Source organism: Rhinopithecus bieti, unplaced genomic scaffold, assembly GCF_001698545.2.
Source record: "Rhinopithecus bieti isolate Rb0 unplaced genomic scaffold, ASM169854v2 scaffold_7681, whole genome shotgun sequence".
Taxonomy (NCBI): Eukaryota; Metazoa; Chordata; class Mammalia; order Primates; family Cercopithecidae; genus Rhinopithecus; species Rhinopithecus bieti.
Window position 1 is genome coordinate 3,839,541 of NW_016806571.1, and position 17,326 is coordinate 3,856,866.

The window sequence follows — 17,326 nt, forward strand, 5'->3', positions numbered from 1 at the left end:
AAAATCCACAAATTTTCAGATAGTGCCCTAAAACAATTTTATATGCCTCACTGGTTGTTAGGTTGTTTCCACACTTGACTTTATCATTTGTTTACTACTAGTAAAAGCAGCATTGCCAAATAATCCCTAATTTTCCACTAAAATATAATGAAATGATGTTAAGCTTTTTGAAAAGTTTAGGTTAAACCTACTGTTGTTAGATTAATGTATTTGTTGCTTCCCTTTATCTGGAATGTGGCATTAGCTTTTTTATTTTAACCCTCTTTAATGCTTATTCAATTCCATGACTTAAGGTTTGAGAGCTAAACACTGGGATTTTTGGATAACAGACTGACAGTTTTGCATAATTATAATCGGCATTGTACATAGAAAGGATATGGCTACCTTTTGTTAAATCTGCACTTTCTAAATATCAAAAAAGGGAAATGAAGTATAAATCAATTTTTGTATAATCTGTTTGAAACATGAGTTTTATTTGCTTAATATTAGGGCTTTGCCCCCTTTCTGTAAGTCTCTTGGGATCCTGTGTAGAAGCTGTTCTCATTAAACACCAAACAGTTAAGTCCATCCTCTGGTACTAGCTACAAATTCGGTTTCATATTCTACTTAACAATTTAAATAAACTGAAATATTTCTAGATGGTCTGCTTCTGTTCATATAAAAACAAAACTTGATTTCCAGCTGTGTCGTTTGGTTTTCATTTATTTATGAAATTAGAAGATTACTTCTGAAAAAAATGTGGACTAGCAAACTAAATATTAAAGAGTTGACAGAAATGGGAAATCACTGTCAACCTGTGGAAAACTGGAAAGGCAATTTCAAGAACTGTCTATGCTGAGAAACTACTTTAAAAAATAGAATTATCTCTGGGATCCTAAAGCGGAATCATCCTTGTGCCAAAATAGGAGATGCCACGACCCTAATCACACCTGGCTTACTAGTTGGATGTGCCAGAGGCCCTACAGCTGAGGTCACCTGATTTCTCAGGGGGACCAAGCTGGGCTCCTCATGCTGGAGGGTAAATCCTTGTTTTAGCAGCAGCTGGCCTCTTACTAAGAAAGTATTGGCCGGGCGCGGTGGCTCACGCCTGTAATCCCAGCACTTTGGGAGGCCGAGGCAGGTGGATCACGAGGTCAGGAAATCAAGACCATCCTGGCTAACACGGTGAAACCCATCTCCACTAAAAATACAAAAAAATTAGGCATGGTGGGGGTGCCTGTAGTCCCAGCTACTCGGGAGGCTGAGGCAGGAGAATGGCATGAACCCAGGAGGAGGAGGTTGCAGTGTGCTGAGATCGCACCAGGGCACTCCAGCCTGGGCGACAGAGTGAGACTTTTGTCTCAAAAATAAAAGTATTGGCCGGGCACGGTGGCTCGTGCCTGTAATCCCAGCACTTTGGGAGGCTGAGGTGGGTGGATCACCTGAGGTCAGGAGTTCAAGACCAGCCTGGCAAGCATGGTGAAACCCCATCTCTACTGAAAATACTAAAAGCTGGGTGTGGTGGCAGGTGCCTGTAATCCCAGCAAGTATTTCCTGCTTTTGTTATACATAGCAACAACCTTGTCTTTATGTGTAGGGAAGAGAAATGTTTGATCCTATATTAAGGCTTTATTAGTCAATAATAAAAATATTTGTTGACAAGATTGTCCCTGCTGAAAGTATATGTAGAGTTTTTCTCAGATGCAGTGATTTTAAGAATCACTTGAAGTGTTTTTAATGTTCTGTTCCTTCCCCCCAACATACTTGTTTTGTTGGACCTACAATTCTCCCTTTGCTGGGCATGGTGGCTCACGCTTATAATCCCAGTGCTTTGGAAAGCCAAGGCGGGTGGATCACCTGAGGTCAGGAGTTCGAGACCAGCCTGGCCAACATGGTGAAACCCTGTCTCTACTAAAAATACAAAAAATTAGCCGGGCGTGGTGGCACTACACCTGTAATCCCAGCTATTGGGGAGGCTGAGGGAGGAGAATCGCTTGAACCCAGAAGGCAGAGGTTGCATTGCAGTAAGCCAACATCATGCCACAGCACTCCAGCTTGGGCGACAAAACAAGACTGTCTCAAAAAAAAAAAAAAAAAAAAAGGATAGGTGTAGGGAAATAGGATATGGTCTCCCCCTTAAATGGATGGTCTAGTTTAGAAAACAAAAGTAATTCATCAAGTTAAGCATATACAAGAGCCAAATAATTGTAATCTGGATTTTAATTGCTGTACTAATATATCAAGTTCAGTTGGTGGGAATAGTTGGGATTGCTTTTTGAGGGAGGAGAGACATTAATTGGTACTTAGAAATGTCGATTCACTGGCAAGGGCAAATGTAAGAAGGTCATTGTTAGAAGAGACCACAGAGACTAGAAAATGACAGGCCCTGGGAAGTCATGGTAAACTCTTGAGAGTAGTGAGAGCAGTGTGTTCATGGAAAGCAAGTTTAGATGGATTTGAATAGGAGAAACAAGGGTTCTAGAGGTCACATGGGAAGTTGTGTTAATCGAGATGTCAGTAAGACCTGGCTAAAATGGCAGAGGGAAACGCAGGGTTGAAGGCAAAGGTAGTGTGGCAAGCGGGGAGGGTGTTTCTGGCGAGCCTGCTAGGTGCTTTTTTGGCACTGCTCTAGGGGCTTTGGGTTAGGTCTTCAATGTCCTGGTGAATTAGTACCCAAGAAGAAATGGTCTTAGATTAAGTCACTTGCTTAAGGTTGCACAGTCAGTTGGTGCTGGAGTTGGATTTTGAAACCAGGCCAACACCACTGTCCTCCTGTGGTCACCTTTTCAAAGTTCTCAGGAGGGCCTGGGGTAATGAACAGGTGCCAGAGACAGCAGAAAGAGTCTGGAGTGGTTGTGTGACCATTTGACCCAACCTTGGCACCTTCTGACAAAGAGTGACACCCTCGAAGTATACTTCATTTACTACTGTTTTTGCTGTATATCACCCCTCACCATCTCACACAGAAGCAAGCAAAGGGAAGCAATGGGGCATCTGACTGGTCTGGGAGCTCCAGACAGCCAGCAGATACTGGAAAGCTGCAAGCCAGCTTGAGAGCAGTGGCTGGAACTGGAAGGGGTGTGCACACTACCAATAGCAAATGAGCAAGAGGGACCCACAAGAAACTGAAGGTTATTACAGTGCTACAGTTGGCTCTAAGAAATTCCCTTGTCCCACTCTAAGAAACTAGGCCTTTTTTTTTTTAAACTTTTAAAGGAAACTATTAATTTGCTAAAAAACCCAAAAAAAAAAAAAAAAAAAAAAGATTATATACAAAATGGTTATCTGAATGTGGATTCCGTACTGCAGCAAAAGCAGCCCAGCTCTGTTTGGCTTCCTCAGTTATCAGGTACATCATGCCACTGATGAAGGTGAAGGCAAAGGCCACCCACGCCAGGACGTAGGAGTAGCCATAGCTGCCTTCTTTGGTCAGGCAATAGAATTCCGTGTTTTTATCGCGCCCGTGTGTATAAATGGAGGCTGCAATCATGAGGCACAGATACGACATTAGCTGGATGATGAAAGTTAGGACAAACTTCTCTTCCTGCTCAGGTGGAAGATGAAGAAGGCGATGCAGCAGAGAACGGTGGAGGAGCATAGTGGCCTGGATCACCTGTAGCGTGGAGTACTCTTTTTTTTTTTTTTGAGACCAGTTTCACTCTTGTTGCCCCAGGCTGGAGTGCAATGGCGCCATCTTGGCTCAGGCAACCTCTGCTTCTCAGGTTCAAACGATTCTCCTGCCTCAGCCTCCCGAGTAACTGGGATTACAGGCGTGTGCCCCTACGCCCAGCTAATTTTGTATTTTTAGTAGAGACGGGGTTTCTCCATATTGGTGAGGCTGGTGTCAAACTCCCGACCTCAGGTAAACCGCCCGCCTCGGCCTCCCAAAGTGCTGGGATTACAAGGCATGAGCCACCGCGCCAGGCCGCGGAGTGGGGTACTCTTTTTTTTTTTTTTCTTTTTTCTTCTTTTGAGACGGTGTCTCGCTCTGTCGCCAGGCTGGAGTGCTGTGGCGCGGTCTCGGCTCAATGCAACCTCCGAATCCCAGGTTCAAGCGATTCTCCTGCCTCAAGCCTCCTGAGTAGCTGGGATTACACACACGTGCCATCACGCCCGGCTAATTTTTGCATTTTTAGTAGAGACGGAGTTTCACCATGTTGGCCAGGATGGTCTGGATCTCCGGACGTCGTGATCCGCCCGCCTCGGCCTCCCAAAGTGCTGGGATTACAGGAGTGAGCCACCACGCCCGGCCTGTGGAGTACTCTTCAAAGCTGCCATTGATTACTGTACAATTCGTGTTGTTGATACCTGTTCTCCAGACATCTGCAAAAAACTCATCTCCTATCCACCAGGCATTGTCGATGGTGGCGATGAACCGCAAGGCCGCAGAGATGATGTGGAAGGCGACGATGAAAGCAAGAAGCACCAACATTTTCATAGGGCAGGGCGAGGCGAGGGGTCACGTTTAAAGCTCAGTGCGGGGTGTGGCGGAGCCGGCGGCTGCGCAGGCTGCTGGACCCACGCACCGGCTGGGGCGCGAGGCCAGGCCAGCGGGCTGTTTGGAAGCTCTGGACTGGGACTGAGCGCCCTCCCTCCTCTGAAACCAGGGCTTCTTGAAATGGCAGATGGCAAGTTTGTGTCAGGAAAGGTGTAAAATGGGCCTGAAATACCTGATTACATTAGATCTCAAAATCAAAATCTAGGGATGTTATCAAGATGGCTTGGGAGTCAACTTGAAGAGGCTCACTCTGGCTAAAGATGGGACAGTTTGAACCCATTGAATATGTGTAAATCCATGAATTCATGATACCAAACACACACACCATCTGGGCGTGGTGGCTCACGCTTATAATCCCAGTGCTTTGGGACCCCTAACTGGTCACTACTGGAGAATGCCAGGGAAGTAGCTCTCCGCTCCCCTCCAGCTCTTCTCTAGTGGTAAGTAAAAGAATCAATAATTAATCCTGCCTTCCTTGTATGAACTGTACCGCTGGGTAGCTGAACAGACAACAAGGTGAAGTTTCTCTGTAGAGAAGTGTTCCAAAAAAAAAGACTAGATGATAGAATCTTATAATCCCACAACCTCTGATGGATCCGTGGATCTAGGCAATGGCCAATGGCTACTAACATCACAAAAAGATCCAGCGAAACAGACATTTACGTTCCTTCTGACCAAGAGCACCATGCTTATGAAGAGGCCATGCCCGATCAAAAGATCCAATCTGTAGTCTTGAGCCAACTGCCAATTTATAGGAAAAATGAGGATAGAACATGTTAAACTAAATCAGTCAACAAAATCCAGACTGTAAACTTTACAGGACAATTGCTTCAGCCTCTTCGACAATTCAATTTCAATAGGTAGAGAGAGAAAAGCAGGCAAGGCTAAACTATAGTGTGTTTATGAAAGAACAGAGTAATATACTAAAGTAAATTAAGAAAATGATTATCCTAGAAGTCAGGATATGAGTATTATTATTATTATTATTATTGATTATTTTGAGACACGTCTTGCTCTGTCACCCAGGCTGGAGTGCAATGGCGTGATCTCAGCTCACTGCAACTTCTGCCTCCCAGGTTCAAGTGATTCTTGTGCTTTAGCCTCCCAAGTAGCTGAGATTACAGGCACCCACCACCACGCCTGCCTAATTTTTAGCAGAGACGGGGTTTCACCATGTTACCCAGACTGCTCTCCAACTCCTGACCTCAGGTAATCCGCCCCCCACTCCGCCTCCCAAAGTGCTGGGATTACAGGCATGAGCCGCTTTGCCTGGCCAGGAAGGGATATTCTTAGCAGAGAAGGAGGATGTTATGACTGGTGGGGGAGCATACGGAGGGTTCCTAGGATGGCAAAATCTTATCTTTTCACATGGATATTGGTTGCAAGGGGGTTTGCCTTATAACAATTCATTAATCTACCCATTTGTTATATGTAAGTTTTAAAATTTGTATTATAAGGGCTGGGCGTGGTGGCTCACGCCTGTAATCCCAGCACTCTGGGAGGCTAAGGTGGGAGGACTGCCTGACCTCAGGAGTTCAAGACCAGCCTGGGCAACATGACGAAAATCTGTCTCTACAAAAAATAACAAAAATTAGCCAGGCATGGTGGTGTGCACCTGTAGTCTCAGCTACCTGGGAGACTCAGGTGGGAGGATCAGTTGAGCCCTGGAGGTTGAGGCTGTAGTAAGCCAAGATCACACCAGTGCACTCCACTCCACACTCCAGCCTGGTTGACAAAGTGAGACTCCCGTCTAGGGGAAAAAAAAAAAAATTGTATTATAAGTTTAACCCTAAAGGGCTGTGAATGTGTGTGTCTATGATTATATTGGGTAGCTCCTAGTCTCTAAGACCATAGAATCATTCTTAAAGGCTGTGCACGGGCCGGGCGCGGTGGCTCAAGCCTGTAATCCCAGCACTTTGGGAGGCTGAGATGGGCGGATCACGAGGTCAGGAGATCGAGACCATCCTGGCTAACACGGTGAAACCCCGTCTCTACTAAAAAAAATACAAAAAACTAGCCGGGTGAGGTGGCGGGCGCCTGTAGTCCCAGCTACTCAGGAGGCTGAGGCAGGAGAATGGCGTAAACCCAGGAGGCGGAGTTTGCAGTGAGCTGAGATCCAGCCACTGCACTCCAGCCTGGGCGACACAGCGAAACTCCATCTCAAAAAATAAATAAATAAATAAACAAATAAAAGGCTGTGCACCAAGATCTGGGTGCGCCCTCCAAAACGGCAACAAAAAATGTTGTGAATCAAGACCAGGGCTCAGGATTAGACTTAAAAGAATTGGTCTGCTGAGGCCCTGTAGTCACTGCTGATCAACACAGACATCATGGCCCAAGAATTGTCCCTGCTGCCTCTGAAAACTGGCTGCCACCCGTGCCCAAACTCCTGCAAAGGTGGATGGACACTGTATGGATTCTGCTTTGTTTCAGTGGCTTCTGGTTCAGAGTCTGGGTGATTATTGGTTGGTGAAGCCCAAAACACATGCCCCTGCCCCAAGTGCCAGGAAAGTGGGGAAAAGCGAGAATCTCTTGTTTTTAGCTTCAATAGTGGGAGGTGGCCTCTGACTCTAAGATGGGGATTTAGGTAACTGGATGCACAAAAGAGTGACAAATATCTACTACGCCAGTGGTGTACAAACTTTACTGCACTTTAGGTGAGTGCTTTTAAAAATACCAGCACGCCGGGCATAGTGGCTCACGCCTGTAATCCCAGCACTTTGGGAGGCTGAGGAGGGCGGATCACCTGAGATCGGGAGTTCAAGACCACCCTGACCAACACGGAGAAACTCTGTCTCTACTAAAAATACAAAATTAGCCGGGTGTGGTGGCACATGCCTGTAATCCTAGCTACTCGGGAGGCTGAGGCAGGAGAATTGCTTGAACCCGGGAGGCAGAGGTTGCAGCGAGCCGGAGATCGCACCATTGCACTCGAGCCTGGGCAACAAGAGCAAAACTCCGTCTCAAAAAAAAAAAAAAAAAAGCCAGCGCTGGCTCTATGCAGTGGCTTATGCCTGGAGTCCCAGCACTTTGGGAAGCCAAGATGGGAGGACTGCTTGAGGCCAGGGGTTCAAAACCAGCCTGGAGGTATAGTGAGACCCTGTCGTTACACAATACACAAACTAATGCCAAGGTTGCACCCCAGAATTCCTGGGATGATAGTGGCTTTTTATTCGCTTTTAACTTCCTATGTGATTCCTGTGTGCAGCCAAGTTCATGAGCCAGTTCCCACACCCTTGCTGCTCAAAGTATGTTCTTCAGATCACCTGCATTGGAATCCCCTGGGAGCTTCTGAGAACTGCAGCTGCTCTGCACAGTTTGCATCTACGATTACACAAGAGCCCCAGGGGGGGTCTCACACAAATTACAATTTGAGAAAGGTAGCCCTGTGCTATTCTCCCAAGGCCAGCCCAAATCTCACCAGCAGGTATATTCCCCACTTCTGAGCAGAGAAGTTGCCTCTCCCTTCTAAATCCCGAGAGAAACACATTTGGCCTGCTTTTTCACTGGGCATTTATTGCCTACTTCCTTGGTTGCAGTTAACTGGCTTATCTCTTTAATGGATTGTGAGCGAGGGGTAGGCAGGGACTCCAGTCCTCTTTATATCTTCACTGATCTCATTGCCTACAGCAGGTGCTCAGAACATGCAGGGAGTGAATCAGTGATGTCCCTTCAGCTTCCCTCTCCCACCACATTCAAGCAGGGGATGCACTGGCCTCCTTTTCCCCACCCCCATTTCCACACATTCACAGTTCCATCTTGATTTAAAGGCAACTTCAGTTATAACTTTTAGGCTGGGCACGGTAGCTCATGCCTGTAATCCCAGCAACTGGGAGGCCGAGGCTGGCGGATCACTTGAGGTCAGGAGTTTGAGACCAGCCTGGCCAACATGGCGAAACCCTGTGTCTACTAAAAATATAAAAATTAGCCTGGCGTGATGGTACGTGCCTGTAATGCCAGCTACTTGGGAGGCTGAGGCAGGAGAATCGCTTAAACCCAAGAGAGGTTTTAGTGGCTGAGATCATGTCACTGCACTCCAGCCTGGGCAACAGAGCAAGACCGGCTCAAAAAAAAAAAGAAAAGAAAAGAAAAAAGGCAGGGACTTGTAGCTCATGCCTGTGATCTCAGCACTTTGGGAGGCTGAAGTGGGAGGATCACAATGTCAGGAGTCTGAGACCAGCCTGACCAACATGGTGAAACCCCATCTCTACTAAAAATACAAAAATTAGCCAGGCGTGGGAATGCATGCCTGTAATCCCAGCTACTCCAGAGGCTGAGGCAGGAGAATCACTTGAACCTGGGAGGTGGAGGTTGCGGTGAGCCGAGATCATGCCGCTGCACTCCAGTCTAGGTGACAGAGCAAGAATGCGCCTAAAAAAAAAAAAAAAAAAAAAAAAAAAATTTAAACAACTTTAAAGTTCAAATCTATTCTTACTGCTTCCGGGTATTGGATAAATTAGTTGACTCCTGTGAATCATTTCCTTGTCCCTAAAGGAGATGGACTAGAACGAGCCCTCTTAGCGCAGCCGGTAGCGCATCAGTCTCCTAATCTGAAGATGGACTAGAAAGCCTTCTGACACTCAGTCCAGTGGAATATTCTACAGTTCTGTAGTCCGCCTTGCTAGATTAGCCAGGACTCCAATACCCCAACTCTTGTGGGGCTGGCAGTGGGGCTTGCATGGAGAAACTATAAATTAAACGTAGGGTCGCTACGCCACCGTGTGACCAATCCTGGAAACTGCATTTCTTCAGTGTGCCATGAGAGATTTCTCAGAAGCCCATCAAGATTTTAGGGTAATATAGCCACACAAAATTAAATGATCTCTCCTCCCTACCCCCACCAGCATGGCAGACATGGAATTTTAAAAGTATAAACCAACAAAGATAAAAATTAGGGAGCAAGAGACATCAGCAAGTGAGAATTAAAATTTTTATGTATGCAAATATTAGTCTTTAAAACATGGAAGATGGAAAACAGCTAACTGACATGGAGCATAAGTTACAACCTCAGTGTTTTCAAAGGGGGATGCCAGTAAGAAGTGGGCATATTTTCTCTAATGGGATCCCAAGAGTTCCAGGATTTACAGGTACCAGGTACCAAGGACAAGTCAGGCATATGGCAATGGGCTCAAAATGGGGCAAGGAAATAACAGATCCCAAGTGTCCCTTCCCACCCCTCACAGCCAGGAGTTGCTGTCACCCCTCCTTGAGGTTTGTTATTTGCAGAAATGAAGCTATAGAGGCTCCAGACTTGAGGCCACCAGGCCCAGAGAGAGGTAGAAGTGAGTCATAGCATCAAAAACAAGGAATGAAGTGGACGCTTGTCTTGAATGATGGGCTCCTAAGCTTCTTTCCTTCATTCTTCCTTCCCTTTCCCAGAATTTTAGCAGCCAAATACATGTACCCAGGCAGAAGATTAGGAAGTCACATGGAAGTTCACCAACAAAAAGGCCCCTCATTGCAGATTCCTCCAGTTATGAGGATATATGAACACATATAAAGTTTCCAATCAACCAAAACCGTATATACGAAATCAGTCAATATAAATAAAAGTATAGGAAAATTAATAATCTATCAAAATCATATATATGGAATCAGTCAACATAAAGGAAAGTATAGGAAAATTAATAACAATCTACAGGAAAAAAATAGCCGGGCGTGGTTGCACACGCCTATAATCCCAGCCACTCAGGAAACTGAGGTAGGAGAATTGCTTGAATCCGGAAGGTGGAGGTTGCTGTGAGCTGAGATTGCGCCACTGCACTCCAGCCTGGGCGACAGAGCGTGACTCTGTCTCAAAAAGATAATAATAAAAAAAATACATAAATAAATAAAAATAACAATCCACATACCTGACACCCAGATTCAGTCACATATTCAGTTCTTCATGTTGACATAAAAGAGACAGTAAAACAACTAACAAACAGAAAAAGGAAACTTCAGGGGAAAAAAGGTAAGGAAAACCAAAGAAAAACCCCAAACTCACTTTAAGTGATATTTTTGAATGACATGGAATCCATAAATCAAGAATAGGATGCTACAAAAGAGAACAAATAATGAGAAAATGATCTCCAAAATAAAAACTATCCACTGAAATAAAATGATTCAAGAGAAGAATAGGCCAGGCGAGGTGGCTCCCGCCTGTAATCCCAGCACTTTGGGAGGCCCAGGCAGGCAGATCACTTGAGGACAGGAGTTTGAGACCAGCCTGGCCAACATAGTGAAGCCCCGTCTCTACTAAAAATACAAAAATTAGCTGGACGTTGTGTCACGTACCTATAGTCCCAGCTACTCGGGAGGCTACTCGGGAGGCTGAGGCAGAAGAATCGCTTGAATCCAGGAGGCAGAGCTTGCAGTGAGCCAAGATCACGCCACTGCAATCCAGCCTGGGCGACAGAGCGAGAGTCCATCTCATTTAAAAAAAAAAAAAAAGTGGAGGAAATAAATTTCTGTTCTTTATAGATTAGTCAGTCTATGATATTCTGTCATAGCAACACAAAACAGACTAAGACATAAAGTAATTATCAGAGAGAAAATACAAAAATACAAAAGGAACTTTCTTGTCAAATGTAAAAGCAAAATAAATGACATATTCAGATATGCAAACAGGTGATTTTTTTTCTTCCCTTGCTCTCCTTCTCAGGAATCTACTCCAGCAAAAGGAAAGAGTACACCAAGGAAAAGAAAGGCCCGAGACTCAGAAAACAGGGACTCAAGTGTGGGCCAGTCCTGAGGGGGCTATGTAGTTGGACTTGGGAGCAACCTATCCAGAGTTGAGCAGGAAGACAGTCTCCAGGAAAACCAGTGGGAAAAAGAATATTGATGGGTGGGTGACATAGCTGAGGGACAGTGCAAAATCATGAGCATAAGAAACAAAACCTTTCTTTTTTTTTTTTTTTTTTTGAAACGGAGGCTCCCTCTGTCACCCCAGGCGGAGTGCCAGGGCCCGATCTCAGCTCACTGCAAGCTCCGCCTCCCGGGTTTACGCCATTCTCCTGCCTCAGCCTCCTGAGTAGCTGAGACTACAGGTGCCCGCCACCTCGCCCGGCTAGTTTTTTGTATTTTTTAGTAGAGACGGGGTTTCACTGTGTTAGCCAGGATGGTCTCAATCTCCTGACCTTGTCATCCGCCTGTCTCGGCCTCCCAAAGTGCTGGGATTACAGGCTTGAGCCACTGTGCCTGGCCGGAAACAAAACCTTTCTATCTGCTGGGAGCAGCTCTCTGAGAGCTAGGATAAAATCTGACCTGTCTCACACGGGATCCCCAGTGCCTGACTATTCCTGGCACATAGTAGGTGCACAAGAAATATTGTTAAATGAGGCCAGACATGATGGCTCACACCTGTAATCCCAGCCTTTCGGAGGTCAAAGCAGAAGGATCTCTTGAGCCCCTGAGTTTGAGACCAGCCTAGGCAATATAGGGAGATTCCATCTCTACAAAAAATAAAAAGTTAGCTGGGTGTGGTGCCACGTGCCTGTGGTCCCAACTACTTGAGGTGCTGAGGTGGGAGGATCACTTGAGTCTGGAGGTCGAGGCTGCAGTGAGCCATGATCACACCACTGCACTCCAGCCTGAGCAACAGAGTGCAGACCCTATCTCAATATAAGTGTGTGTGTATATATGTGTGCGTATATATATGTGTGTGCGTATATATATATATATTTAGATGAGTGAGTGGATGAATGCATGAAGGAGAGTTGATCAAGCTTCCCATTTGTGCTTTAAGCCAGGTGCTAAAGCAGACCAGCTAGCCTGAGCACCTGAGCGCCCCTCCCCCACTACAGATACCTTAGAAATACAACATCAATATAATTTTGAAAGCATAATCAAGTCCTCAAGAAAGCAAGGATAATCTGAAGGAGAAACAGGTAACTTACAAATCATTTTTGTTTTGTTTCTATTGTTGACGTATAAAAAAACCGTAGATGTATGTACACACCTTCATGTATACAGACCCTAATAGATCTGCCTTGCCCACAGGCTCCTTTTTTTTTTTTTTTTTTTTTTTCTTTTTTTTTCTTTTGAGATGAAGTCTTGCTCTGATGCCTGGGCTGGAGTGCAGTGGCGTGATTTCAGTTCATTGCAACCTCTGCCTTCCGGGTTCAAGCAATTCTCCTGCCTCAGCCTCCTGAGTAGCTGGAACTACAGGTGCATGCCACCATGTCCGGCTAATTTTTGTGTTTTTTGGTAGAGATGGGGTTTCATCATGTTGGCCAGGCTGGTCTCAAACTCCTGAGCTCAGGTGATCCACCCACCTTGGCTTCCTGAAGTGCTGGGATTACAGGCACCTCTTTGTGGTCTCTGCTCAAATGTCCCCTTGTCACTGAGACCTTCCCTGGGCTCACTACATAGGGTAGGAACAACACCTCTCCCAGTCCTGAATTTGCTATCCTTTTCACTTGGCTTTCTTTTTTCCCCCACAGCTCTTACCACCATCTGACATATTAAACTTTACTGTTCATTTGTTTATTGCCTGTCTCTGCTAGGATAGAAGCTCCAAGTGGGCAGGGGCTCTTTCTGTCTTATTCATGGCTCTGTCTTCAGCACCTAGAACAGCACCCACCGCATGGACGATGCTATTTGTTCAATGAATAAACCTGATCTCTCGTGCCCCTACTTCCTACTGGGAAATCTACAGTGAAGAGAGGAGAATAAAACCAACATTTTTGCAGCATTTTCTTAGGGTCATGGAGGGATTCCCAGTGTCCCAAAGGTGCTTGTCTGAGTCCTGAAAGTGAAGGGGCTATTTGTAGTAAAAAATAAACAAACAAAAAAACCACTTCAGGACATAATACAGGAAGTGGGCTGGGCTGTGGCTGGCGCCTATAATCCAGCACTTTGGGAGGCTGAAGTGGGAGGATCACTTGAGCCCAGTTCGAGACCAGCTGAGGCAACGGTGAAGCCCCATCTCTACAAAAAATTAAAAAATTGGAAGGGTGGGGCATGCATGGGATAAAGGGAAGTGAAGCCGGGGTTTTGGGTACCTTTTCTGCCCGTGATGTCTCAGATTCATTCTTAAGGAACTGAGAACTTAATCTTCCAAAATGTCAAAGAGACCATCTTATGCCCCAACTCCATGCCCAGGACACCAGGGTCTGTGGGATACAATCCATACAATCATCTCACCTACAACAACTACAGGCTGGGAGGCAACCCAGGCACCGACAGCTGGGTCATAGCGTCCTTCGGTATTATGATTCCAAAACTCCCAAAGCCACCAGATAAGCCGCTGTTGCTCTACATGAGGTGCAGCAGAAAGGTCTGGAGCCAAGTAAAGGCTTCCAACCCTGACCTAAAGTTGTGAGAGATTGGCAAGATTATTGGTGGCATGTGGGGCGATCTCACTGATGAAGAGAAATAAGAATAAACAAATACAAAGCAAAAAAGATAGAGTACAATGAATCTATGAAGGCCTCTAATTCCACACGAACCTTGCTTACATAAATGCAAAAAGTCATGCAGAAGCTGCTTTAGAGGAAGAAAGTGGACACAGACAGTCTTGCATGGAGAGACGAGAACCTGATGTGAGCATTTGGTTTGCTGAAGATCCAGATGAATGTGACAATAGCTTTTCTTTGAAAAAAAATTTTTTTTTTTGAGACGGAGTCTCGCTCTGTCGCCCAGGCTGGAGTGCAGTGACATGATCTCAGCTCACTGCAACCTCAGCTCACTGCACCCTCCGCCTCCTGGGTTCAAGCAATTCTACTGCCTCGACCTCCCAAGTAGCTGGGATTACAGGCACGCACCACCACGCCTGGCTAATTTTTTTGTATCTTTGGTAGAGATGGGGTTTCACGATGTTGGCCAGGCTGGTCCTGACCTTATGATCCGCCTGCCTCGGCCTCCCAGAGTGCCTGAGGTCCCATGGTGCTTGAGGAAGAGCAGGCGGGTAGCAAAGGTGAGGAAAAGAAAGACGACAAGAACCTTCCAATGGAGACAGAGGAGACACACTCTGAAGAAGAGCTGACAGAACAGTGAAGAAGGCACGTCTACTCCTGAGGACAAGGAGAGTGGGTAGGAGGGGTCGATCGTATGGCAGAGAAGGAACCAGTGATAATAACACTGGCTTGACAGCCAACAGTGGAGGAGCCACCAACAGATCCCATACCAAGAAATGAGAAAAAAGAATAAATGTTGCCGTGTTTTATGTGTTCTAAATACTTTTTTTTTTTTTTTTTTTTTTTGGAGACCAGATCTTGCTCTGTCACCCAGGCTGGAGTGCAATGGTCTGATCTTGGCTCGCTGCAACCTCTACCTCCCAGGTTCAAGCTATTCTCCTGACTCAGCCTCCGGAGTAGCTGGAATTACAGGTGCCAGCCACCACGACTGGCTAATTTCTATATTTTTAGTAGAGATGGTGTTTCACCATGTTGGCCAGGCTTGTCTTGAACTCCTGACCTCAAGTGATCCTCACCCACCTTGGCCTCCCAAAGTGCTGGAATTACAGGCATGAGCTACTACGCCTGGCCTTAAATACTTTTTTATTTTATTTTATTTTATGTTATTATCTTATTTTATTATTTTATTTTTAGTTTTGAGATAGAGTCTCACTCTGTCACCCAGGCTGGAGTGCAGTGGCCAGATCTTGGCTCACTGCAACCTCTACCTCCCGGGTTAAAGTGAATAAATACTTTTTTTAAATGAAAAAAATTTTTTGGTTTAAAAATAAATGGTTTAAAAATTGTTTTTTGGTTTAAAAATAAAAAAATAAAAAATACTGGCCAGGTGCAGTGACTCATGCCTGTAATCCCAGCACTTTTGGAGGCTGAGGCATGTGGATTACTTGAGGTCAGGAGTTTGAGACCAGCATGGCCAACACGGTGAAACCCCATCACCACTAAAAATACAACAATTAGCAGAGCATGGTGTGCACACTTGTAATCCCAGCTACTTGGGAGGGTGAGGCAGGAGAATCACTTGAACCCAGGAGGCAGAGGTTGCAATGAGCCGAGACTGCACCGCTGCAGTCCAGCCTGGGTAACAGAGTGAGACTCTACCTCAAAAAAATAAAAATAAAAATAAAAAAATAAAAAAATTAAAGAATTAGCTGGGCATGGTGGTGCTTGCCTGTAGTCTCAGCTACTAGGGAGGTTGAAGTGGAAGGATCACTTGATCCCAGGAGTTTGAAGCGACAGTGGCCTATGATCATACCACTGCACTCCAGCCTGGGTGACAGAGTGAGACCTTGTTTAAAATAAAATTTAAAAAAGTCCATGTACTATATTGTCACTGGATATGGAACTTTACCCTGCACCATACAAAAGTATATTATATACAACTGATTAGAGTTTATAATTTCTTTTTCAGAACTGACTAAATGTTTTATTAACATTTAATTTCCCAATAATATAATATTAAATGTTCACATAAAGAAAAACCAGAAGAGACTATGGACATTTATAAAATAGGATTACACTAAACGGGTCCCAATAAGTTTGAAAAGATTAAAATCATAAAAAGTATCTTCTCTGACCACAATAGAAAGTAGAAATCAATAACAGAAAGAAAACTGGAAAATGTGTAAGTATGTGAAAATTACATAACATATGTGGAAATAACTAATGAGTCAAAGAAGAAATTGCAGGTGAAATTAGAAAATTCTTTGAGATAAATAAAAACTAAAATGCAACATACTAAAACTTATGGGACACAGCAAAAGCAGTGCAAACAGGGAAATTTATAGTTGTAAATGCCTATATTTAAAAATGAAAAAAGATCTCAAATCAGCAATTTAATTTTACACTTCAATGAACTGGAAAAAGAACACATTAAACCCAAAGTTAACAGAGGGAGAGAAATGGTACAGATTGGAGTGGAAATAAACACAATAGAGAATAGAGAGACAACAGAAAAAAATTAACAAAACTAAGAGTTGGTTTTTTGAAAATAACAGCAAAAGACAAACCCTTGGCTAGATTAAGAAAAAAAAAGAAGACTGAAATAATAACTAAAATTAGAAATGAAAGGAGACATCAAAAATGATGCCACAGAAATGAAAAGGATTAAAGAGACTATGATGAATAATTACATGTCAACAAACTGGAAAACATAGAAGAAATGGACAAATTCCTAGAAACATATAAGCAGCATGACTAAATAATGAAGAAATAGAAAATCTGAACAGAACTCTAAGTAGTAAGGACATTGAATCAGTAATCAAAAACCTCCCAAAACAGAAAAGCCCTGGACTGGATGGCCTCACTGGAGAATTCTACAAAACATTTAAGTAGAATTAACAACAATTCTCAAACTCCGCCAAAAAAAAAATAAATAAATAAAAAGAAATGAACATTTTCAACCTCATTTTATTAGGCCAGCATCGTCCTGATACCAAAGGCAGACAAGGATCCTATGAGAAAACTACAGACCAATATCCTCAATGAATATTGATGCAAAAATCTGCAACAAAATCTTAGCAAACTGAATTCAACAGCACACAAAAAGGTCATACATCATGACCAAGTGGGATTTAGCCCTGGGATGCAGAAAAAGCACTTGACAAAATTCAACACCCTTTCATGATTTAAAAACAAAAAAACCCCCTACAAACTAGGATTATAAAGAAATTACCAGCCGGGTGAAGTGGCTCACACCTGTAATCCCAACAATTTGGAAGGCTGAGGCGGATGGATCACCTGAGATCAGGAGTTCAAGACCAGACTGACCAACATGGTGAAACTCCATCTCCACTAAATACAAAAAATTAGCCAGGCATGATGGTACATGCCTGTAATCCCAGCTAGGAGAATCGCTTGAACCTAGGAGGTGAAGGTTGCAGTGAGCTGAGATTGTGCCATTGCACACCAGCCTGGGCAACAGAGGGAGACTCTGTATAAAAAAAAAAAAAAA

The 17,326-nt window shown here is 44.4% G+C and overlaps 1 pseudogene; it reads left to right on the forward strand.

Moving 5' to 3' along the window:
- Nucleotides 1–13,428: 13,428 nt before the first annotated feature.
- LOC108532766 (SWI/SNF-related matrix-associated actin-dependent regulator of chromatin subfamily E member 1 pseudogene) lies at nucleotides 13,429–14,076 on the forward strand (annotated as a pseudogene).
- Nucleotides 14,077–17,326: the final 3,250 nt, after the last annotated feature.